General features: G+C 34.9%; 1 protein-coding gene across 7 annotated transcripts in view; it reads left to right on the forward strand.

Moving 5' to 3' along the window:
- Nucleotides 1-27,071, forward strand: part of LOC122565903 (beta-3 adrenergic receptor-like) — an 89,915-nt gene that overhangs the window by 38,395 nt on the left and 24,449 nt on the right. For 5 of the 7 annotated variants that reach the window (XM_043722418.1, XM_043722410.1, XM_043722413.1 and 2 more), the window contains one exon: nucleotides 8,738-8,833. The exons of 1 other annotated variant lie outside the window; for it this stretch is intronic. The gene's annotated coding sequence lies outside the window, so the exon portion shown is untranslated. Of the gene's footprint in view, nucleotides 1-2,865; nucleotides 2,883-8,737; nucleotides 8,834-27,071 lie in introns of those variants that run through there. One more of the 7 variants, XM_043722416.1, reaches the window with a different exon arrangement.

Genomic DNA, 27,071 nt, shown 5'->3' on the forward strand with positions numbered 1-27,071 from the left:
GGTATTCCGTATGTCCAGATTGGTTTTATAATTGTTTTATATATTTTAAGTTTATTTTCTATGCTTAGTTTGGATTTTCGACTTGTTAGCCAGTGCATTTGTCTCCTTGTTGTCTGTATTTTGTCTGTTATTGATTTGATATGCTGTTTCCATGTGAGTTGTGTATCTATGTGGAGTCCTAGGTATTTGACTTGTCTTGGATGAGAATTGATCGTAAAATTCTTCCAAATAAAAAAAAAAAATTATTCAAACCAGGTGGTTGCTGAAGCGAGCAAAACTCTCATAGAAAGAAGACTAAAAAGAAAACACCCCACTGACTTCACTAAAGAAATAAAATAATCAAACTCGAAAATGGTATCCCGCTGGAGGTAACTATCTACCTGTTATTTAGCAATTAAGTTAAAAAAATGTATCAAATGTTCAGCTGGACAAATTGTAAAGTACAAATTAAATAAAAAAGAAAAAAGATTTAGTTGTCTTTAGTTGTACCACATTACTACATCAAGTTCTAATTAAATAGTCATAGTCCTCTGTTTAAATCACTGTAAATAAGTACATCCATCTAAATCTACATAAACCTACATACATCTACATCTAAATAAAAATCACTATAATTTTGATCTATATATATATATAAATCAAAATTATATATATATATTAGATTCATAATACAAAGAGAGGTATCGTATAACATTTTTTAATTAGCATACAGCACTATAGGAAATAAAAATCGAATCCGTAGCAAACATGTTAACCTGTATAAAAAGAAGTTTATTTTGAACATCTTATCGTAAAATACAATGGATCGTCGGAAGTTATTGATGTTGATGGTTATACTCATTCGTAATGTAGGTTAATAATTCTAATGTAGAAATTTCATGTAGTAGCATATTCCGCAAATATTTAGCGTAAGAAATAAGATTAATCCAAAGGATTTGGTGAGATGAAAGGATGTCGATGGTATCCCCAAGGAGAAGTTTGATCGCCCCCTGAGGCAGCGAAACTTTAACCGGAGAAAATTAACCGAGATAACTTTCCTAACTTCCATGCGAAGATCTTTCTATGTAGGTATATCTGTCGGCCTGACGAGTAAATCGAAGTGAAAGTGTAATTAACAGGGAAAACAGCGCTTTAAACAGTCGTATATTTTTATATATTTATATATTTCCCCCTCGCTTACGTAATTAAGAAGTTGAAAAAGGTGAAAAAGTTAGAAGCGTTAGATTAATTTATTTTTGCTTTCAGAGCAATTGCAAAGTAAATTGCCAATAAATCCACTTTTGTAGTGTTTTTTGCCATTTACTTTTCGCAATTAATGACGTAATTGGCAGCATTTAAAAGAATGCATTTCTATTGGAACTCAGCTCTTCGATTTATTTATTGAATTATGCTACCATTAAAACGTCTACGTAAAACATGCTAAGAATGTTGAGGATATTACGTTGCTCCTAGAAACTAATAAATTGTTACAGATATTGGAAATTGTATTAATATGGAAAAAAGAAAAATATCTTTCTTATGTTATTCATATCGATAACAGAAAATAGATCTTCTTTGTACGTTTTATTGGAATAATGTTGTTAATGAGCTAGGAAGTGCTAAAGCTCGTAATCAAGCTAAGCTTTCTCGTTAGTGACAAAAATCCTCTTCAATCTACTTCGTAACAACGTCGACTAGCAACGGTGTAGAATTTAATTGAGGAGTAACTGGATACTTTTGCAGGAGACCGAGATTTCGCTAAGAGATAACTCTTGTAGTCAACTCTTGAAAACACTTTCACCGCACTGTTTGAGATCTAACAATTTTTTTTTTATTTAATTTGTACTTTACAATTTGTCCAGCTGGACATTCGGTAAATTTTTTTAACTTTATTGCTAACTAACATGTGGATGGCTACCCCCAGCGGGATACCATTTTTGAGTTTGTCTATCTAACAATTTTGACAAAAAACAAAAAAAGACATTTACAAAACTTTCGACTAATTTTTTTTAGAAGTCCTATACACGAACTTATTTAAAAAATAATTAAAACGATATATTTTATTATCTTTCTCCAGCCATACTCTGCATATGTTCATGGATACATATAAACCTTGTTTCTAACTTATAATCCATCACAACCAATACAATATACATATGTAATATAAAATAATTAAAAAAAGAGACGTAAAAAAACTCAAGATAGAGGTTGAGAAAATCTGATATCTTCGGGATTATTATCGAAATATTTCCTCGCACCTACAAGTATCTTTGCATCTCACCCCTTAATCGCCATCTAATATACCTAATTTTACCACCATCTGTATCGCTGTCTAATCTAGATCAAAGAACGCGTTCGTGCGAATTACCGAGTCACCGACTATGCGAGCAGGTTGTGTGATTCGTGTGGCCTTGAGGTGTCTGGCTCGAACGGAGGCGGACCTTGAAAAATTCACTTAGGGGAGGCGGAGAAAAATAATCTTCAGGATTTATCGAGCGGACAAGGGACAGGGACGATGGACGAAATTCTGATTTGCATCCCTCCAAGGACGAACGTGTCAAATTGCAATCGTTTCGCGTTCAATGGCGCGCGTGCCTCAAGGTTGCATCATCGAAACGCCACAGCTTTAACAGTATCGAAAGACATTTCGATTGGAAACCGCAGAGCGCGTCTGTAGTTGGCATTCGTTTCTGTTAAAAACGTTTGTCCCTTTGTCCTGGACAAAAAAAAAAAAGGAAAAGAAATACCTGTCCAGTTCGGTTGAAAGAAACACAAGCAATCGATTTCTCGTAAAAATAAATTCTGAAGTTCGAAAAACCTGCTCGTGGAAGATGACCGATAACATTTTTGTTGGAGATTCTGCTATTTTTTTTTAATGTCAATCGGAAAGAAAATATAACAAGGTAATTGATTTTTGATGCAAGTAACTTTTAAGAACCGGTTTGTTCAATTTTTATATAGAAATGGAATGGAAAGATACGCGCAAGCGTTCATCACTAATTTTGATGAAACTTTTAGAGGAAGTAGAGTTTCAAAAAATATTTGATCCACTTTGATTGGTGAATTTTGATGTGGTTTATACGTAAATGAGTTAGCAAGTATCTTAGAAAATTAGACACTATAATATAATATTGAAATATATATATATTTTTTTAATTATTTAATTTGTACTTTACAATTTGTCCAGCTGAACATTTGGTAAATATATTGCAATATAACGATGGAAAGACACTTGGACAGAGAAAAAGAAACTCGACTGGCCTTTACGCTTTTTCTAACTCACTAATGATGTCCAAGTGCGTCGTTGCAAACGAGCAATAACGAGCATTCGAAGGGGTTGAAGGAATTACAAGAATAGACGAGCGAATAGTGGTATCCGCTAGCGAGAAATAAAAATCTTGATCGTGTTTCCTTACTATGAATTATGACAGCAATAACTTTCGTACCTTTGTGAGATCATAAGACGAAGTAATGTGGTGGAATTTTTGAAAATTTATTATGTTCGTTCGTACGTTGTTCCTGCTGTTTTTAGTTAATTTATACCTTAATAAATTTCGAGTATCATTGATTGATTTTACAATTTTGATACGAGTAAGGTTGTAACCTAGAGATATACATCGGAAAGGTTTTGAAACGGAAAACGTGCCAAGCGGAACAAAAGTAAAAATGATTTTGACACTTGGACAATTATAGCGAGGGTAGGAGATCTTGGCTAGCCGAGGCTACTTCTTCACGACTGCAAATCACGCCACAAATAACCCACTTTTACGATCACGCCATATGCTTCAATTCTTTGCTATTTGTCCCATTTGTCTTTACCGTTTGCTAGTAAATATAGTCTTCTATCTCCTATCGTTAAAGTTATTATTTCATTTGCTTGAAATATTTAAGTACCTATGAAAAACATTCCCCTCTAATTTATGATCTATAAAATGCAAAAAAGTAGGAGAGAAATGGAGAAGGAGAGTTTGAAAGTCCAAATTGAGATAATTTTTAATTCTACTATTTTAGAATTATCGTACCACCTAATTCACCGATGAACAAATTTTTATCTTTAAATTAAATGCAATTTTCAATTATCAAAAAAAAGTGTTTAAAAAAGACCCTCCTCATATAGATGAACCATTTTTTACTTTTCTGTGCTTTCAAAAAATCGAACAAAAATTTCGCACACTTATCAATATCCGTTTTATATTTGACATAGCAACCACGCGTTATGTCAAAAATGTCTGAAACGTTTTCCGATAAAAATAGCTTGTCAGAGAAAAAAAATCATGAGTCGTTCCGTAAAAGGCTATAAATGCAAATATTTCTTCTACTCTTTTCACACATAGAAGAAAATCAATTTTCGTAAGTGCACAGTCATACGAGCAAGCGGGGAAAAACGGAACGCAGAAGCTGGAAGGTCGATTTGTTTCGAGAAAATTCTAAACGTTTATGATAGCTCGTTACGCGTCATTGCTCGAGAGCCTCCCTCATCGAACGGAAACGAGCGGAATCGAGCGTGGGCACCGATTCGCGTAAAATGTAAAACTCTCAATGCGGCAATTCGCGCGCGTATCTAGTTGGAAAGTCTTTCGCCCCATTAAAAGTGAAAATATAGCCCGTAGAGAGATACCCCATTGGTGGTTGTTACCGAACAGCCATAACGATAATAGTTTAACGATTGTTTAGGTCTTTCCTTAGGCGTAATCGTCGTTTTCCCCCTTGCTCATAATCGTTTGATAGTTTTCAAGAGTAGTCTGATCGCGTTTCGTCGCACAGCTCGACGAATATCGGGAAGTTCGATCAGGCCTACCACGTCGATACAATGTTTCTGGTCCCCAGATTTTCCAACGAAGCCGCATAAAAGCTGTGAGACGAGTTCCATTAACACACCATTTAGTTTATGGAGAATATATATACACTGCTGTTCATAAGTACTAGGAAAATCATTACGAAAAATTGTCACGTTTTAATTGCGAGTTAGGTATATATATATAATATAATAATATAATATACATATATTTAATATGAATTATTATGAAATATTTTTCATAATTTTCATCAAACACTTTTGACATAACGCATGGTTGGCTTAGTTCCTACCACATTCAAGTCGATAGCATACGTCGTACATAACCTAAAAGTATCTACATATATACGTGTAATTTACCAAATGTTTAGCTGGACAAATTGTAAAGTACAAATTAAATAATAAAAGAGAAAGAAAATATGTACGTGTTGAGGAATGCACATAGGTTCTTTACACAGTCCAGAACACAAGAACCTCAACTTTTATGTACTTTGTTTATTTCTTAATATTATGGCAAGTGATTAATCTCGAGTGTAACTTTCATACAAAGAATTATGAAAATATGGCTTTCATTATATCTGCATGAAAATGCATATCAATATTTATTTCCTATTTAATTCCTAACTAGTATGATGGTCTCATCTTCGATTATAATTAACCATGTCACCGCGCCACGCTAGAGAAAATTAGTGAAAATTCTCAATGCGAGAATTGATCGTAAATTAATAATAAATAAAAAAAAAATCTTCGATCATCACATACATAAGACATGTATTTATGAGTTAACGGTCATCCTCTTTTCTTTTATCACGAAGCTTTAAATATTGCTACTTGATTATTTAGTAAGATCAATTTTTGCATCTTTATTTCTCCATCCAGAAATATCGACCTAAAGAGGTTTACTAATTTTACGTTGGAATATTTTGACAATATTCTCGCGATATATCGTTCGTCGAATATTTACAGAGACCAAATTATATCGGATAAGGTGAATAATTCGTGGTGGTATGAGGTATCGTGGCTTAGTCTTTTTCCTGTCAAAGACTCCTTCTATTATTTACGCAGTCAGCCGTAGTGACGGTGGTGAGAGAAGATATTATAATTAAGCGATTCGACCAGTGTGCACCTGGCCGAGAAACGACATTAATTAAAATCTATTAACAACGCCAATGCATGGTAGCTGACGTGCAATATATAATAGTCCATCCGACGGTGTATGTATCGAAACTTGAGACCGATCGATCTCCCTCTCTCTCTAATTCATCTCGCGGGACAGCGAGGATTAATTTCAAAACTCGACCGTGTCCTTTATTTCCTGAGTTTTCTCATTTTTGTTTCATCGTACATCGCGCGAAGAAGATCTCATGCAAGAGAAGTAACGAATGGGGTGTAAAAGTAAGAAGGATAGGAAAGTTGATAAAATATCGTTATCACACGTGGTGAGTCGAGAGGACTTGGGAGAGACTTAATTTTTACGATTCTTTTTATTAATTGGATATTGTAATATCTGTGAAGATTAACTGTTTCCACTTTGAGAGATGCGCTGAAACATAATCTTCCTCGCAGGATGCGTAAGCTCGTCTCCACCTATTTTTCTTCACTTTATTATCGTGTTATATTTACCGAATGTCCAACTGGACAAATTGTAAATTACAAATTAAATAATAATAATAAAAAAAAACAATATTATCATTGTCTGAGAAAGCAGATGTTGGATTTACTTGTTACGAAAGAAACATAAAACTATATATGCTACTGACCAAACATTTTTTTTTTATTATTTAATTTGTACTTTACAATTTGTCCAGCTGGACATTTGGTAAATAGAGCAAACATTTGTTTCATTTTCCAATTGCAATTCTATACTCCTGTTAATTTTTCTATTAATTCCAAATTAATATCTATATATCTAATCTCTCTTTATATATATATGTATAAATATCTATATCTAATATCTCAATAATATCTATAAGTATCAATAGTAATTCTCTTTAGTTCGATAGATTTTTAAAATTTTTTAATCTGTTTCCTAATCCTGTATGAAATCCTTACTTTAATATGAAAAATGATTGAAAAATGATTGACGTCACTTTTTAATAACCAACACAGGACTAGTAGAATTAAAAGAACTAGATGGTAATAATTTTGTATGTAAACTTATCAAAAATACAGATTTTAATTTTCTACCGGTTGCAATGAAGCATTAACTAGAGATATAAGGGAAAAAAATTCAAACGAGACTTCTTTATCGTTGCTCGTATAATTAATACGATCCACGATATAACGAGGTCGTAAATTAAAGGCATCGAGTAGCGGCACCAACAGATCGTGTCTTAGACTTTGTAGGCTGTATTTCTACATTGCATTCTGTTTTAAATTCATTGGAGTTACATAATTTACATAATGGATTATATCATTTTATATAACTCAAATACCTTGTGTATTTGATTGTCCAATCCAACTTATCTGTAGTAATTACACAATATTCCAATATAAATATAAATTTTTATTTTGATATATAAAAAGACATACTAAAATTTTGTATTAAAAATTTCTTGTTAACAGCTCTAACCAAGATTTTGGAGAGTACAATTATATGCGTATATTTCTATCAATTCTCTCCTTGTCTCGAAATCTAAAGTTTAATTACTTTGACTTTTACGATCTCGTTATGTCAAAACTCGTATTTCACCATTGACGTGGTATTACTTGAGCGATAAAAATGATTGGGACCTTTTCACGTACAATTTTCAGAATTTCCTTAACTTTACTCACAACTTTAGTTAAGAAAGTTTATCGCGTTAATACACAGCAGATACGACTTCAAACCTTCAAGCACTAGAACTTTCAAAAGCTTCCTCCACGATTATATAATAATAGTTTTATCCGCTCCATCGACAACAATGAATTTAAGCAAGATTCCAGCTTTCAGCTTTTGAACTTTCGCTTGCTAAGAGGAGCTTGTGACGCTCGACGATCCAGGAATTAGAATTTCTGCTCGTATCAAGTTTCTTCTTCTCGACTTTTATTTTTCTAGAAATACCGTAGGCTATAGACTCAAAGAAAATCAGTCGATTCTATCTCTTCTTCGTCCTTTTTCTTATTAATTGAACAATTTACACCATTTACACCGAGTACAAAATTTCTTCCAAAACAGCTCGTATCAAACGAACCCACCAATTTCAGGGATACTTTTATTTCCTCGACGATGTAACGATAATTGAAAAAAACATCCTCCAGTTCCAATCCATTAATCCCACGGTTTCCCCCTTTTATTCACAAGTTATCCCTTACTTTAATATCTACATGAAAGACACGTCGGCTGATAGGAAAAATCTTCTGATGGAAAATTTTATTCGCAGATCATGCGTCTTTCTTTCTTTTCGATTTTCCTCCTCCTTATGACGTCGTATTTCGAAATGAACGAGAAGGAAAGTCACGAATCGATTCACTTGCCTGAAATAAAATCCCGCCAATCGATCAGAGCTGAATCGAACAGGATGAAATGTACACGGTGACAGGGCGAGGAGATAAAGGAAACGAAGACGCGCGATGATCCGAATAAATCTCAATAGGAGTTTATTCATGAAACAAATTCGACCTATATTTCGCGGTAACTTCACCCTCCAAAAGGCTATTACGCAATTTAACCTGTCGTTTTTTATTCATAACTCCATTAAACGAGTCTGGGAAAAAGTCCAAAAAAAAAAAATTTTTTTGAAAAATGAACCATAACTTTCATATGCTTGAAAAGAATGGAGGTAAAAAAATTGTTATTCACGAAAATTACGCAGATTTATTAAAGGAAATTTAAATTTGAAGAATAATGTAAATAACGATGAGGATGATTCGTTCGAAATTGTCTAACAATGTTCCGATAATCGTGAAACAGAAACGAATAAATGTGTATACAATGGATGATGGCTTTTCTGTTAATATCCTCTTTTTTTTTATTCTCAACAGAGACGATGAGTGAAAACTGTAAACGTCACGCGGATTCGATACTCCGATGAAAGGACACAATGGAACTGAGAGTATGTCTTTATTTCGGACACAATGGTGAGCGAAAAATCGGATAGTTTATGAGTAAATTGAGACAGAAAAAGAAATATCGTGATTATTATGGAAATACAAATGGAAAAAGTTTGTTACTTTTTGCTAGTTTCTTTTTAATAGCGAATGATTTTCTATTTATTTTATTTTTATATTATAAACACGAAAAAGATATTTTTATTGATATTACAAATCCGTTTAATTTATTTGTTTTTTATTTTTTAAATAACACATAATAACTGAGCTTACGGAGAAATAAAAAAAAAAAGATTAATTTTGATATGATGAAGATAAACACGATATTTAATGTTGATGTTATAAATTGCTTTCTTCTGCTTATTTGCTTCTAGTAACAAATAATATTGCACTCCTGTTTGAAAAAATGAAAAAGATATTTAATATATACGTTATAAAGATAGATATTTCCGATTGAGCTGTGGGTATTTGTTTAACGATACGCTATATCGACGTAAAGGGTGGAGGAAAAGTTGATTTTACTCGCGCGCTTTTCTGTAGAAAAATTTTTTGATTCACGCGAAACGAAACGAAAATTTGTTATCCGTGATTCTACGGTTTCGCGGTAAAAGGATAGAAATTATTATACTAGTGGGATACTGCATACTCACTTAAAAAGCTTCGTAAATGAAATAGCACAACATTTTTTCGTCGGACCCGTTTCATATCTGATTTCGACGAAATTGCAGCTTGTTTATTGAACGATGTACAAGAGCGATTATTTGATGTGTAACCGAGAATCTTCGTAACATAACGAACACGGATATGAAATTTTAAATACAAAAATTTCACTCGCTCACGTTTTCATAATAAACCAATCGATAACGATTCCTAAATATTATTACTACAGTAAGAATTTAATTATTCGATTATTCGTACAAAATAAAGGAAGATAAATATATTTTTTCACGAGGTCCATTCCCTTTTCCGTTAATTGGTATTCCACAATTGGTATTCTGATAATCGAGCTTCTGCTGGATTAATTTTGATTGTTATTAAAGCAAACATGGGAAACATTGACCATCATTAATATTCCCATAATGAGTCTGAAATTGTCCTCATGGAGACGACAAATGATTGCTGCATTCTCAGAAAGATGTCCAGCTGGACAAATTGTAAAATACAAAATAAATAAATAAAAAGAAATTTCTCAGAAAGGCTAACTGGTGTAAAAATGAAAAACGAAACGATTAATCAATAAATATAACTCACATGTTTTCACGTTAATTAACAGGCAATATTAGCGATAAAAGTGACAAGTTAATAAGCCGTTAATAAGCTAATTAATATAACAACAAAAGGCAAGAGTGTAGCGATTAAACATACTCAACTGATACGAATACATGAATAACAGATGAAATGTCATTTATATGTATTTCGTACCATGAAAAGTCAATACAGTAAATATTGACTTTTTAATATTGACGAAAATAAAGATGTAGTAAATATAGAAACTGGATGATAAGATATGACATGTGAACGTATGTATCTACACCAGTGACTATCCGAATACTTCTAGAAACTAGGAACCTTTTATGCATATATTATACAAAACATTTTGAAATTTCATTAGCACCATAATAATCAAACTTGAAGATGGTATCCTGCTGTGGGTAGCCATCCAAATGTTATTTAGTAATTAAGTTAGGAAAATTTACCAAATGTCCAGCTGGACAAATTGTAAAGTACAAATTAAATAATAAAAAAAAAGAAAAAAAATTAGCACCATAACGGTTAGCTTCATTACATTGGCAAAACTCTGAACGAATCTGGCAATGTATATGTACAAGATATTTATTAGGAGCACACACCTTGCGAAGATTTGTTTTTTCTTTTTTCTTTATTTTAAAGTTGCATTCAACTGCCAGAGTTATTAGCGATTACTTTTTGGTTAAAATCATGCAAATGTTATTCTTGTTTTTGCTAAAGGCTATAGTATTCCAAAGGTCTGTTTGCAATAAACGTCTTGTAACTTCTGTACTCTTTCGGACTGGTTTCAAATTTTACCATTATAATTTTTTTTTTTTTATTATTATTATTTAATTTGTACTTTACAATTTTTGCGGCTGGACATTCGGTAAATTTCCATTATAGTTGTGTTTCGTACTCATTACAGTGGCGAGGAAATCTAAAAAACTTTCGTGTAATGCACGTAACGTATCCATAAAATAATTCTGTGGCAGGTGTTCGAATACTCTGGTGAACCACTGTATATGGAAATTCAATCGTCAGGTGGTGGATTTTATTTCTCCTCAAAAAAGATTATGTATCGACGTTCACAGAGATAAGTGGAGTTTTCTTATTACCTGGCAATTTGCCTTTCTGATTTGATAACTTTCGGTCATTTGTTATTGGAGGAGCAACGTCACGAAATCGGCCAAAAGGTTACCAGGTCGAATACGTTTGATACGCGCTTAAATATTCCTATGCCAATTCAATAAAAGTAAATTTAATCAACGAGCTATATTAATTGAACTAGTTTATTTCTTACGTAATCCATTTCCACCCTGTTGGCTTTGTTTTAACAATCGCAATTATCGATACTTTTATTCAGATTCATACTTTCTTCCCTTATTTTTTTTCTCTTTCATTGTTTCGTTAAACATTAAACAAACGAAGCAAATAAAACGCCGAGCGAACGAACCGTATCAACTTGATAACCGGATGGAATTTTTACGAAACGTTAGAAGCAATTTACCAAATGTCCAGCTGGACAAATTGTAAAGTACAAATTAAATAATAAAAGAAAAAAGAAAAAAAGGAGAAAAAACGTTAGAAGGATGATCTATACTAATTGAGCTATTAATTGAGCTTCACGTGGGAGCGTGAATTTACTTATAATTCTCAATGAGAATTGATTGTAAATAGTCTACCAAATAAAAAAAATAAAAACGTGGGAGCGTGCGACGTGAATAATTCTAGCGCATAAATGATTTTCAATTATCTATCGTCGTTATCTATTTCTAATCAGTCTATATTTGTATTGTTAATTATAAACTTTGTTCGGATTTGAGTTTTTCTTTGCGTGTTCATGTACAAGATTGGTTGTCAATATACTCGACTTTAAAACTGCTCCTTTATAATTTCAATTCATTTTTAACTTCATTTTTAATTAAAAATGGGACTGAGGACAGGAAGACATGCGAAAAGTTAATTTTTTTAATTTATATGTAGACAGAGAGTAACCTTCAACCCTTCCGTGCTCCAGTGTATCAATTTCATGTACTTTCTTTCAAGGAATCAATCGCGAGGCTATTGTAAAAGGTTTGTTCCTTAGAAGTTGTAAGTCGTTAAAGTTCAAACGTTATTTCACCAGCGAAAAGTTCGATGGAAGGAAAAGGATTTTAATGAAAAAAGATATATATATAATACTGATAAGTCTTCCTATAATATATATGAAGGAAGACTTATCAGTTTCTTTTTCCTGTTGAAACGTGCTATTTTTATCTTTACGAGCTCCTGTAACAATTAGAAGTAAAAATAAAAAGTACGTGGGTTGTAACAAATTCAGCGCCATATGAACAGAAATTTGTACAGAGATAAAAAACATCGGTTTTCACGAGAGCTGTTATTGATAAGGCTTGTCATCGAGGACAGTTTATTTAAAATTTTTCTCGTTACCACATCACCACGTATAACAAATTATTCGCGATCAATCGTAATATATTTTCAGTTAAACAAAAACATGTTAACAATTTTTGTGCTTCTTTCATTTATACCTATTATATTTTATTTTATTAAAAGAAATCTTCAAGCACTTAATTACACATTACATGTCATAATACACGTTAAATGTTAACGATGATTTTCACTCACAGAAATGTACCGTCTATCTGCTATCGAGAGAAAATTACTTTTACCGAGTTGGTTAGAATATTCGTTTCACCAACGATTTCTGTGTCGATTTAATTAAAATTTCCGGATTCCACGGTAATTGCGCACCGTGTCGATCCTGCGGTTACATCGATTGTATTCTTTTGCTTACGTCGATGTACGTACATATACAAATATAGGTCGGCTGTAGATCTATGTAAAAATAGACATGGTTACAGCTTTTTTTTTCAGTAAAGATAGAGAAAATGAAGAAAAGTGAAAAACCTGGTTAAATGTTAACGCTGGTACTACAGACGTATAACATAAATTTTAATTTATAGTAATCATAGCTGGAGGAATTTATTTTCGCTAATATGCTGAAAATCCTGTTTCGATTTCAATAAAAACATCTATAACAAAAGCATCTTACATAGTAGAGTACGTTGGCGAGGCAGGTAGATACGCTCGTCGAGGTCCGCAACACAAGGCGAGGCGTCACGAGTTCGAATCCCTCTCGCTTCAGCTTTTAAGGAATATTATTAAGGCTATTTTATTATGTTTCGTCTTTTATTTTTGTGTTCGAAGTGAAACTAAGTTAATAGTGATAGAGAGGTGAAGCTTTAAAAATGCAGCAGATACCAACTATAAAAATTACAACAAAAGGCGAAATGCACTATATTAGCAGGTCAGTAGACTCACCAAGTCTAAAACATCAACAACAATGCAACAACAACATAAACGACATGGCTATAGAAGAAACGGACGAGCAGTCGAGACAGGAGGAGCAAAACCAAGAAAACGATAGATATTACCAAGGCGAGGCATGGAAAATAGCAAAGACAAGCAAGAAGAAACGTAAAACGACAACAGGCACAAGTGCCGCAGAAAATCTAGATACAGAAAAGCAGCGATGGCTGCAAGAATTACCACTAAGAAATTCCTTCAGCTCGCTAACTGAAATAATAGGTGCTGACCCGACAAGCAAAGTTACAACTAATTCAAGCCACATTACAAAACCGCCACCAATATTTGTCGAGGCCCAAATAATAGACCCGCTTATCGAACTACCAAATAATATAGTCGGGAAAGACAATTATATAATGAAACAAAGCAAACTAGATCAAGTAAAGATCCAAACTAACACGCCTGAAATCTATAGAAAGGTGACAAAAGCGTTAAAAGAGAAAAATGCTGTGTACCACACGTATCAGCTCAAAAACGGAAAGGAGCTACAAGATAGTTATAAGAGGCTTGCACCCTAAAAGCAATACAAAAAAACTAACCGACGAACTAGCAAAAATTGGTCATCAAATAAGATCAATAAACAACATAACTAGATATGACACGAAACAACCACTACCACTATTCCTAATTGAACTGGAACCCAGAAACAATAATAAAGAAATATATGAAATTAAAAAAATACTAAACACGTTAGTAACAGTGGAACCACCGCGATACAAAAAAGATATACCACAATGAATGCGATGCCAACAATATGGTCACACAAAAAATTATTGCAACAGAAGCCCAGCATGCGTTAAATGTGCAAAAAACCACTTAACAAAACACTGCCCATACTCAGGAAAAATTGAAGAAGTTAGATGCTACAACTGCAACGGAAAACACCCAGCCAGCTACAAAGGATGTGAAATCAGGAAACAATTACAACGCAAACTGTTTCCACCACTTTGCAATAGATCAATTGATAACCACAAACCACAACAAAATATAACAGATAGTGACACAACATTGATAGCAAACAACAATCCCCAAAATGCACACCACGCTACGAACAATAACCACAACAGCTCCAACACCTTTGGTAGGCGAAGCTACGCGTAAGTAACCAACCAATCAGCGCACATAGACAACCAAAACCAGAACAATAGCAACAGAAATCAAGGAATTGCTCAAGCAATCCATCAATAACACCGAAATGCTAACAAAAATGATAAGCGAGCAAAATGCAGTTCTCAGGCAACAAACACAACAGATCACGGTCATGCTCCAATTACTTACAAACATGTTAAGCAAAAAATAAAAACGGACACGCTAAAAATAGCTGTCTGGAACTCAAACGGCCTACATCATAGGGCCCTAGAAACTAAAACATTCCTGCACAACAACAAAATCGACATACTACTTGTTTCAGAAACACACTTCACTACAAAAAGCTACATGAAAATACCGTACTACACTATATATGATACCAAACACCCCTCAGGAAAAGCACACGGAGGGACCGCAGTGATAATAAGAAACGACATAAGGAACAGGAACGACATAAGGTAAGGTACAATGCAATACTAAGAATCCAATACCATCCTAAACTATGGAAACTAGCACAGATCGTAATGCTACCTAAACCAGGCAAGGACCCACACCAAGCAGCATCTTACAGACCAATATCGCTACTTCCTGTGTTTTCAAAAATCCTTGAAAAAATAATATACGTCCGCCTAAAACCAATAATAGAGAAGGAAAAATTAATACCAGATCACCAATTTGGATTCAGAAACAAACACTCCACGACAGAGCAAATGCACAGGCTCATCAATGAAATAATACTAGCATTAGAAAACAAACAATACTGTACAGTCCTCTTTATGGACATCGAGAAAGCATTTGACAAAATAAACCACGAAAGTCTGCTACTAACAATCAGAAAACAATTCCCCGAGCAAATATACCAATTAATAAAATCCTACTTAAGCAGCAGAACCTTCTTAATAAAAATCAAGGACACATACTCTGAAGTTAAAGACATCAAGGCTGGGGTTCCGCAAGGTAGCGTCCTAGGACCAATACTATACACACTATACACGGTCAACATACCAACAACTACCAATAGCAAAATACTGACATTCGCGGACGACACAGCTGTACTAATCAGGCACACTAATCCAGAAACAGCAGTCGTCACATTACTACAAGAACATATCACAAAAATAGAAAAGTGGCTGCAAGCTAAACAAATAAAAGCAAACCCCAACAAATGCAACCATATTACATTCACATTGCGAAAACAGACGCCACCAAACATCCTACTGAACGGCACGCACATAACACAAACAAGACAAGTCAAATACCTAGGACTCCACATAGATACACAACTCACATGGAAACAGCATATCAAATTAATAACAGACAAAATACAGACAACAAGGAGACAAATGCACTGGCTAACAAGTCGAAAATCCAAACTAAGCATAGAAAATAAACTAAAAATACATAAAACAATTATAAAACCAATCTGGACATACGGAATACCACTATGGGGGACAGCAGCAAAGAGCCATATAAACAAAATAGAGACATTACAATCAAAAATTCTGAGAACAATAGTAAACGCCCCATGGTACGTTAGAAATGAGGATATACGGAAGGACCTCGGAATACCAACGGTCAAGGAGGAGATTACCAGATACGCGGGAAGGTACAGAGAAAAAATAACAACACACCCAAACAGGCTGGCTACGGAAACGATCAACGCAAGAATAGAAAGAAGACTAAAAAGGAAACACCCAGCTGATCTCATAAAGGATATAAACTAAAAAACGGGAAGATGGCACCCCGCTGGGGGTAACCATCCACATGCTATTCAATCATATGTTACAACATTTTACCTAATGTCCCACTGGACAAATTGTAAAATTAAAAATAAACAATATAAAAAAAAGAAAACAAAAGCATCTATATATTTTTCGCCATCGTAAGAAAAGAAATTCTAAAAGCTTGGCTATTTCTATCTAAAATAAAAGATAACTAGATACAGTGAACGTACATAAGTGATCTGACAAATTCTTCTTTGAAGGTACTTTGAAATAGCATAAAAGTCAATGCCCTTCGACTATTGAATATAGTGTCGATATCGGTTGATACAGAGAAAGGGAGAGGAAAGAGCTACCATCGTTCATTTTATTATGCTTCCCTTTCTTGTTTTGCTCTGTCCTTTTACGCGCATCCGTCTTTGTGCGTCAGTTATGTTGTGCTTCCACCGTGTTTTCTTTAATTCCTTATAACTCTACACATTTATTTACTCTTGTTTTCCTCTTTGATTTGTAATAAAAATTTATTACGTACATATTTTTATATAGAAAATATCGATATACAGTTGAAATTACTGTTTACATATAAACAAGAATATTCTTATCTTTTTTGTCAGGAAATCTTTTTCCTTTCAAGCAAAATAAGATACATTCAAAATGAAATGGAAACCATCTTAAATGTGTGGGTGTATATGCTATGAACATTTTCTTAATATTTTTGTCCATCGCGAATATCATGGTCATAAACTTTTTATGGAAATCAATATTTTTAACATTTAGTCACACGTTATGAGAGTGCGTGTTAGAATACTGATATCTGAAAGTGCTGAGTTTAAAATAAATAAAATAAATATTGAAATCTGAGAACGTAAGTGTAAAAGTACTGCGTTGTCTGTCTTTGTTTCTCATACATACGATAAGTTTCTTTTTTATTACTTAATTTGTACTTCACAATTTGTCCAACTGGATATTTGATAAATTTTTCTAGCTTTATTGCTAATTAACATGTGGATGGCTACCCCCAGCGGGATACCATCTTCGAGTTTGTCTATTTTATTTCTTTATTGAAGTCAGTGGGGTGTTTTCTCTTTAGTCTTCCCTTTATGAGAGTTTTGCTGGTTTCAGCAGCCAACCGGTTTGGATGGTAAATCTTTGATCTGATTATGGTCAAAAAAGAAATCGACAGATACAACAAAAAAAAAAAAAAAAAATACAAGGGAAGAATGGCAACACATCCAAATCAGCTGGCTGCTAGAAAGAACAAAACCCATATAAAAGAGACTAAAAAGAAAACATCCCACTGACCTCACTAAAGAAAATAAAATAGACAAACTGGAAGATGGTATTCCACTGGGGGTAGTCATCCACATGTTATTTTTTATTTATTTAAATTTTACAATTTGTCCAGTAGGACATTTGGTAAAATATTATAGCTGTAATTTTTTTTTTTATTGTTTGTTTTTTAATTTTACAATTCGTCCAGTAAGACATTAGGTAAAATGTTGTAACATGTGATTGAATAGCATGTGGATGGTTACCCCCAGCGGGGTACCATCTTCGATAGCTGTAAATGATAAAATATAACATGTGCATGGTTACCCCCAGCGGAACTCCATCTTCCAGGTTTTATTCTGTTTCCAATGTGAGATCTGCAGGATGCTTCTTCTTCAGTCTTCTTTCTATTATGATTTTATTCGTTTCAGCTACCAGCTGATTTGGGTGTGTTACAAGTCTTTCTTTATACTTTTTTGCATATCTGGGGATTTCCTCTTTGACTGTTGGAATTTTTAAATCTTTTCGTAGGTCTTCATTTCTGATGTACCATGGAGCGTTAACTATTGCCCTTAAGATTTTTGCTTGCTCTGTTTCTATTTTATTTATGTGACTCATTGTTGCCATCCCCCATAGTGGGACTCCCTATGTCCAGATTGGTTTGATTATTGTTTTGTATATATTTAGTTTATTCATTATGCTTAATTTAGATTTTCTGTTGGTTAACCAGTACATCTGCTTCATTTTTTCACGTATTCTATTTGTTATTGATTTTATGTGATGCTTCCATGTAAGGTGTGTATCTAAATGTATTCCTTCGTGTTATTTAGCAATAAAGATAGAAAAATTTACCAAATGTCTAGCTGGGCAAATTGTAAAGTACAAATTAAATAAGTAAATAAAAAAAAACTCTGATCTAAGTTTTTTTTTTATTGTTTGTTTTTTTTTAATTTTACAATTCGTCCAGTGGGACATTAGGTAAAATGTTGTAACATGTGATTGAATAGCATGTGGATGGTTACTCCCGGCGAGGTACCATCTTCGTGTTTCTGATTTAAGTGCCTTAATACCTTTTTTCATAGAGAATATACAGATCTATAGCTTGTCCCCTACAGTGTCCCGTAGTTTAGACATATACCAAACATCATTGGTTACAAAAGAAGAGAACAGAGGAGGAAAAGGAAAATACAAAGGTAGAGAAAAAACAGATTTCCCATAGAAAATACTATTCATTGACTGACAGAACGACATATGCCATATCCTCGATTCAGGATCTGTCGCGCATCTTTCCAAGACTGTGTCATTGAAAAACCCACTGGAAAGCACATAGTGAGCAGTAGTGTTTCGCAGCAGGGTGTCTGTCAAGAGAACACAGACCAATAATACATTGAGTTTGCCAAAGTTTTACAATTTACTCTGACAAACGTTGTACGTGTTGCGATTGCCTCTTAAGAATATTACGACGAAAGTCTTCCATTTTGTAGCAACTAGCGTGGTGTAATTTAAGCACAGTTACTTGGTCCACGGTATAGTATTCCATTCTAAGCTCGCCGGGACTCGGAAGTGGTAATATTTCACCGTTGTTGGCACAACGTGACCGTTTTAACGCGACAAAATTTCGACGAGCAAGAGAGTCACCAAAGAGATTTCACGTGGTCGGAATGCGGACTTTAAATGGCTACTTAAGAGGATGTTCGTTCGAACAATTCCAACGCTTCTCGGCTCTATTACCCTCTCTATCTCATCGCTCGTCACTTCCAGCAAGATTATTCCCTCTTTTTTCCTATCTTCAGCAGCTTTATTCGTCCTTTTTTCACAACGATACGTTAATGGCTTGAATTTTCCCGGCTAATTACATTGCTCGATGGAACCGGAGCATCGCGATTAGAATGCATAGCCACGTGTGGACAATGGCTTTTACCGCAAGCCAAATTAAAGGATGTGAAATACCTACTTACGAATACATGCTCGTACTATTTTTATTCTCGTTTTTGTTGCACCCTAATTTACACGCTATAATCGGTTTACTTTGTTCCATAATGTTACAAAGTGTTGTGTAATACATGGAACAATTGAATGGACTCGATCGACAGGCATATGATACCTACTGTTACGTCCGGTGACTCTCTACACTAACCAGGCCCCACATCGCGGGCAAGATGAAATCCAGATGTCTGTACATCCTTACTGCGTACTCTCAATAGTCTTAAGGACCCACCATAAATCTTGGTACTTTCATAGTCAAGGTCCTTCAGAGCAAACAAGTATCTTCTACTTCAAGTGTCCTTTACATTTATTGTTTACTACGGGTTGACAGGGGAAAGTTAATTTTTCTCACATATGATGATTCCCACTAGTAACATTCTATCGAGGGCGGCTAAGACCCTTCTTATTATCCAATCAGAAGCAATGTCTACTGCCCTCACTTTCCTAATCAGAATTGTCATCAACAAATCCGATGATCCCGTGTGCTAGATACACCCATCACTAGCTTTCCTCAGACACAGCATCGTCACTGACTCTGTATCTTTAGAATAGTTAACATCTTTTACCGAGTATGTATATTTAAGATATAATATTTTACCAAACGTCTCACTGGACAAATTGTAAAATTGAAATAAAATAATAAAAAAAAATCTTTTACCGAGTTTCTGCCCTTAGACCAGTCGCGTACTTAATTTATGCATACGCATCAGCGTATATTCAATTGTTATTATTGAATTCATAATAAACTTTGATAAAAGGAAAGTTAATAGTTGTGTTACGGCTCAGCCTTCTTGTTTTTATCATCTAAGCCTCAAGTTTACGTGACATTCTCGTCGTTGCCAAGAAATTTCTAGTTGAACTTCACGACCCAGGAAGTGTCATGGATCACCTCGAAGTGTTGTTGAACAGCTCGGTTCGGGTAGTGTCGTTGAACACCTACATAAGCTGTTATGCTATTATTGTTTTATTATTGTAGTATCGTGGAAAAATTATTAAAGAAAACCCGATGAACTACAGTGCAGGGAAAAGGCAAAGTGCAGACGGACCAGAAACCACGCGAAATTCCAATATGCCATGCGGCCCAGCAATATGCCTATGGCCCTTTAGGAAAATAGGACAGTTACGAAACACGTGTCCGTGGTAGGAATACTAAAACTGATGAAAAAGGATGTTTTGGTGGAGGGAGTTAGTAATAGATCATGAGTTAGAGTAGATCCTGAGTTAGGAGTTAGTCACGAGTCGTTAGTAATCAGTTGCGAGTTGTTGGTTGTGACTGCCGTGAGTTGGTCATTTTTCTTCTTTTTTTTATTTAATTTGCACTTTACAATTTGTACAGTTGGACATTTGGTAAATTGCGAGTTGGACATGAGTTGCGAGTTATGAGTTGTTACTCAGAAGTTAATTAATTGTACCAATTTTAATTGTTTTAGTTGTATTACATTACTACATTAAGAAGTAGCTCTAATTAAATAATCATAGTTTCCTGTCTCATCACTGTGAATAAATCTATCAAATAAACAAAGTCACTGTATTATATTATATTACATTATGTTACGAATAAAGCGTTCTCATACGAGATTGTTTTCTGAGAAAATTCATTCTAAATATATCTCGTAATTTTCTTCCTCAATCTTACGCTAAAGATCTGCTAAAACATTAAAATTTCTTTTCTCGGTTAAAACGGAATCGAGATTGTGACGTAAAAGATTCAAGGATCGCAAGAGAGTTAAAGTATGTACAAACATTCGAGATTAGCGTCTAAAACCACTCTTTTTTAAAAAAGCAGGATGTCGCGTGAAAATATTTTATTCTATGTTCCCCGATTTATCTTTTAATTAGAATTACTTTCTTCTTATCGGTTATATCATCGATTCAGGACACCCTATGTTTCAAACAATTCTCTAGAAGGAGAAAACGAGGGGAAATACGTCCCGAATACTTATTTTAAGCTAGTTATGTATACCGATCTGAAACTTCTATAACTACAATTACTACATCAGTAGCTTCTGTCAACTCAAAGGTTTCCGCACTAATTCAACATTAATGACGCTGTGTAACTTTAAACTTCATTACCAATTGAGTTGCCTCAACAAATTTCCACAACGGAATATTACGTTATGAAGCTTTTTCGACGTTAATTTAATCTCAACTGATAATTTTTTCCGATTGAATTTCCATTTCGTTAATTGCGTCACGTTTACGAGCAACGGAAACCTTTGTCGTTCATTGGATTTTGAATTTAATTTGGATTTTTCAGCATGTTGGCGGTCGACCAGAAATTTGCTAATAAAAATCGCCTCACAGGACGACACGATGAAGCGTGGCTTTTCGAATTTTGATCTATTTCCATTGAAAATACGTTGTACGTCGTGGTTTTCGACCTATCTCTGAATTTCGGGAGGAGAACATCACTTTAAGAGATAATATTGTAGGAGTCGGAAGGGGAGACATTTTCCACGTCGGTGCACGCGTATCTTGCTTCCCCTCGGATTGGTCTTTGACCTTTCTTCTCACCATTTCATCCGGCCAACTTTCTCAGATTCCGATAATCTTGCGACGAATCTTGAATAGTACGCACACACATGTACGTATAATGTTTTTTTCTTTTTTTTTATTATTTAATTTGTACTTTACAATTTGTCCAGTTGCACATTCGGTAAATTTTTCTAGCTACGTATAATCGACACCACGAGTTGATCGATCCCCTGATTTCCGTTAAGGTAATAGGGGTGATTGTTTTGTTGTAGCACCGCGGTAACAGGATCTGAGAGATATATATTTCCAACAATCTTCTATACAATATGGACAACGTTGACAGTTACAAAACTTGAGCCAGAAGTGAACTGGTAGTGACTGCTCTCTCTTGTTGAGAGCAAGTCCAGGTGTTGACCGTACGAGTATCGTAATAACAGTGAAGTGCGTTCTCGTAGTATTACTGAAGAAAGCTCGAGGTGGTCTTGTTCATGGGAAAAACCAGCTTTTCCGTTAGGGAAATATTCGCTTTTTCCGTAATTAGTACGAACGCATAATAAACCTAAGGACTGTTCCAGGGACCATCTATTAACTGATAACACTAACAGGAACAACGATTCCTTTAAGGTTGATAGAAGTTAGTGATGAATATTAATACAAAAGGTAAAGTTTTTTTTTTTATTATATTGTTTATTTTTAATTTTACAATTTGTCCAGTGGGACATTAGGTAAAATGTTATAACATATGATTGAATAGCATGTGGATGGTTACCCCCAGCGGGACTCCATCTTCCAGGTTGTTTATTGTTCTATTGTGAGGTCTGCAGGGTGCTTCTTCTTCAGTCTTCTTTCTATTATTGTTTTATTCGTTTCAGCTACCAGCTGATTTGGGTGTGTTGCAAGTCTTTCTTTATATTTTTTTGCATATCTGGCGATTTCCTCACAAAAGGTAAAGTAAAAGTCTAAGTTTATAGTGGGTCCTTAGGTTTATTGGGAGTCTGAATAGCGGTGCAGACCTTTGGCGGCTAGGCAACTAGAAACGTCGCGCGGACCATTTCACGCGACGTAACATAATGTATATGCACGTCGTCGATTAGTTAGAAGAGTAGCGGAACGAATAAAAAGAATGTAAATCAATTTAAAACAGGAAATTATTAATTTTTCAGCCATTTGACATCGACAGGATTTGGTCTCTTTTACAATTGAACGTATTATTTTAGGTCTCGAGGTTTTCTTTTTTTTTCTTTTTTAAAGAAGTGAAATTTGATTTATACACATTGCTTACGATTTATACGCTCATCTTTTGTTAAAAGTTGAAGAATAAATTTATTTCGAAGATCGTAATAAAATAGTACACAGAAAGTGGGTTTAATTTAAATTAAATTAAGTGAAGTTGTGTACAGAACGTTTATGTAAATGGACGTCCTGTAAAGAACGAGATTCTTTCTTATCATAGAAAGCTATGCAAATAGGCATCGAAATTTTTCTGTTACCTTTACCAGCTCATGAAAATTCACGAAAATGTGCCATTTGTCTTTTCTATTTTATTACAAAAATTAGCGCAGACTTTTCCAAAACGTTGCATATTATGATTAATCATCGTCCATTCCATCAATTCCATCACTCTTTAGCCATTTTTAGTTCGTAAACTATCGCACAAATAAAATCTCACAAATTACGTTCACAATGTACTCATATTTAAGCTATAATATTTTACTAAATGTCCTACTGGACAAGTTGTAAAATTTAAATTAATAATAAAAAAAAAACAATGTACTCAGTATCGTAAAAGAAAGTTCGAAATAACGGAACACAACAATCACCTGGAAATATTTAAATCGCAACATACACGATTAGATCTGATTGCGAGAGATTCCAACTACGTCAACCTTCTTATTAGCGCGCTATTAATGGAACTTATCTCGAATCGTCTCGCAGGTATTCAGGGTCACATTGCGTGTATGGCACGCTCCCGATACCAATTTCTGGGTCATGAGTTACGAACGACGTATTAGGAATTTCGTATTTACAGCTGACGCGTTCCATTTTCGTGGATCGATGTAAATCGTCTGATGAGAAGATTCCTGTCTATTTCTTTGCATTAACTGGGATTCCCCGCGTTAACTCACCCCTTCTTCGTTACGATCACGCGAGTTGCGTGCACGATCCTCGATAATGCCAGCTCGACCCTCGTTTGCCGTTTATTCTGTTTTTCCTTTCTCTCCTTTTTTTTTTTTACTTAGCTAACTTCGTACAAGAATCTCATCGTTCATACACGCGAGGGTCTGTCTTCTCTCCTCCTTCTCCTGATATTCTTTCACTCCAGTCTGTTCGTTTGATCGCGATTAATCACGCGCTGTCGTTACGGGACGAATTCAAGGAGTGGCAAATATAGGTTTGACTGGCGACAAAGTGAACAACGAAAAATAGGTATAAAACAGATGTATTTTCGCACGTTCGCGGGGAGACGCGATCTCGAAGAAGCGCGCCAACGGGAGTCGTAAATTCCCGTTACGATTGACGAATCGACGCCACAAATCGTACGATCCCTTATTTCTTGTGGGATAATAAGGGTGATTAATTGAAATAACGCTGCGGTTGACAGGTTATAATATATTTAATCGATCCAACAACTTCGGTGATACAATGGTGAATGCTTGTACGAACAACGACGTGAGAGTACGACCTGAGACTCTTATGGTATCGTTGTGTTGACTGGATGTATTCAACCGAACACTGGATGATGGCTTGATCGAGTGCGACGTGGTGATGGCTGCTTGACCACTCGCTCGATAGTAGAACTGTTGATGACTGCTTGAGCGCCTGCTCGAGAGTATAACTGTTGATGACTCCTTGAGCGCCTGCTCGAGAGTGTTGGACTGCCCTTAAGGTGTCTCGGAGGAAAGCTTGGTGTGGGTGTGCCCTTTGACTGATGAACGCGGATTCGTTGTTCGCACTTTTCGTCCAGGAAGTGAAGGTAACGATCCGCGATGCTGATTGGTGATGACCCACTCTAATGAACAGAATATGCAGAAGATTCCCACCAACGTAGAGCGGCGGTGGACTTTGCTCCAGATGGGAAAAACAGCCTTTTATGATGGACATGTGTTGGGTTTTTCCCATCTGATGACTGTCCGCTTTCTCCGTGATCCTTAAGAGCGCCTAATAAACTCAAGGACCTTTCCAAGACCCAGCCATAAACTGAAAATACTTCTCGAATTAGAGAATTCTCCAGACATGCAATTAGACTGGCAAACATGTGTGGAGACAATGCAGCTAAAGGCTAATGTCCTTATGGTGGGTCATTGGGTCTGTTGAGAATCGGGATGGCTGTAGGTTGACCGTTGGCGGCCAGGTAGCGAGGGCTGGCGTGCAGATGTCCCGCGCGACGTAACAACAGATATAAATAAACGATGCTTTCATTGCCTATTGCTAAGTATATCGAGGGAAATTCTGGTTTTCCTTCCATTTGTACATTATTAGGTGCAGAAATTAATGCGGTGTTATTTTCTCTCTTTTTTAAAATAAATTCAACGTTTATTTATCCATCTTGTTTTTTGGATCAGTCGTGCCAAACCCTGGATCTTCATACAAACTTTTCAGAATATTATGTAAATAGTGGAATTTCAATAGAAAATTATGTTACCTGTCAAGTATCGTAGAAAACACTTCGGATATTTGACGTATGTTTTCATAATATGTACATTCTGCGCGATTCTGCATCTTCGAAGTTTCTATAAATACATCAAAATCCGCAGTATAATGATAATTTATGTAGCGGCACACGAACGTAGAAAAAGTCAACGCAAAATTCAAATCCGAGAGAGACCCATATTATCGTGCCTTTAATACTAATGATTGTTTCGGTTTACAAGATTTAGAGGTAAACGAACTCGGGACAGATTGTTATTGCCGTTTCTTGTAATCTTCAGTCGCAGTTACAGAAGAAGGTTAACTTTTTGTGCTAACGTCTGTTGATATAAATGTATGAACGTGATCCCTAGATTATTATGGTTATCCTTTCTGCGATCGGCATAATAGCATAAGAGCGAGCGACGATTATTTGGAATATACTATCTCTTGTACTTATACTGATTTGAATACAACTGACTATTACAAATTCATCCACTCGTTTCTTATCAAACAACCTACACGTTTAATCCACCTCACTTATCTACACAGTTTTCAACGACAACAACAAGAATTTGTTTTCCGTCCTAATACTTAGTGTTCGCTTCATTTTCTTTCTCTCTATTTTTCTTCTGTTTTATTTAAGCGTGTTATATAAATATAGAAGAGATCGTCTTCTGGAGTCAAATTGAATTGGAGGGAGATCTCTCGCGGGGCTGTTAATGTATTATTAATAGGGTGCCTTTACTTTACGTAGTTCCATCGTGAGTTTAAATTGAAACTCGTGAATAGCTACTTAATGTGTGATTATACGTAAACTACTGAAAGTATCGGGCGAGCTTTCACGCCCTGTCGCATGGATAAGACGATACAGATGATAAAACTTCGTTATACGATACGACAAGTTGAAAGATTTATTAATCTTATATTAACTTATTATTTAAATAGCGTCTACTACACTAATCACGCATTTAAAACGCTATAGTATTATCATTACAGTAGATTTGCATGTTTAATCCTATTTACCTTTTCAAACCAAATTTACTCTATCAGTTTCTCAACACATTCATGTTATATTCATCTCAGTTCGTCTCTTAAAGCTTCACCGTTGTTTCCACCCTCATTCACAAACGTAAATCAATAAACCATCCTATAACCCATGATACATGTCGATATTCTCAATCTTAAACGGAAGCACACGACTCAGATGACTACTCGTTGGAGGACAGTCAGGAACGAAAGCGTCGTTCGAGGTGTAAAGGGTCAACATCGTTCAAAATGGCATTTCAGGCGGTAAATCTCCCCTAAATTTTTGTCTAAACAAAAGGTCACTTATTCCATGCCCCCTAATCTATAACTTTTATTTTATCTCACTTTATGCTTTACAATTTGGCAAACTATAACTTTTGACGAGCTTCACAGCCGTTTACGATTTGAATAATTAGCTGTGGCAAAGCAACATACCTAAAATAACCTTGGTAGCCGGTCATAGGCTACATTTTCGT

The sequence above is a fragment of the Bombus pyrosoma genome, linkage group LG3, assembly GCF_014825855.1.
Source record: "Bombus pyrosoma isolate SC7728 linkage group LG3, ASM1482585v1, whole genome shotgun sequence".
NCBI classification, from domain to species: Eukaryota; Metazoa; Arthropoda; class Insecta; order Hymenoptera; family Apidae; genus Bombus; species Bombus pyrosoma.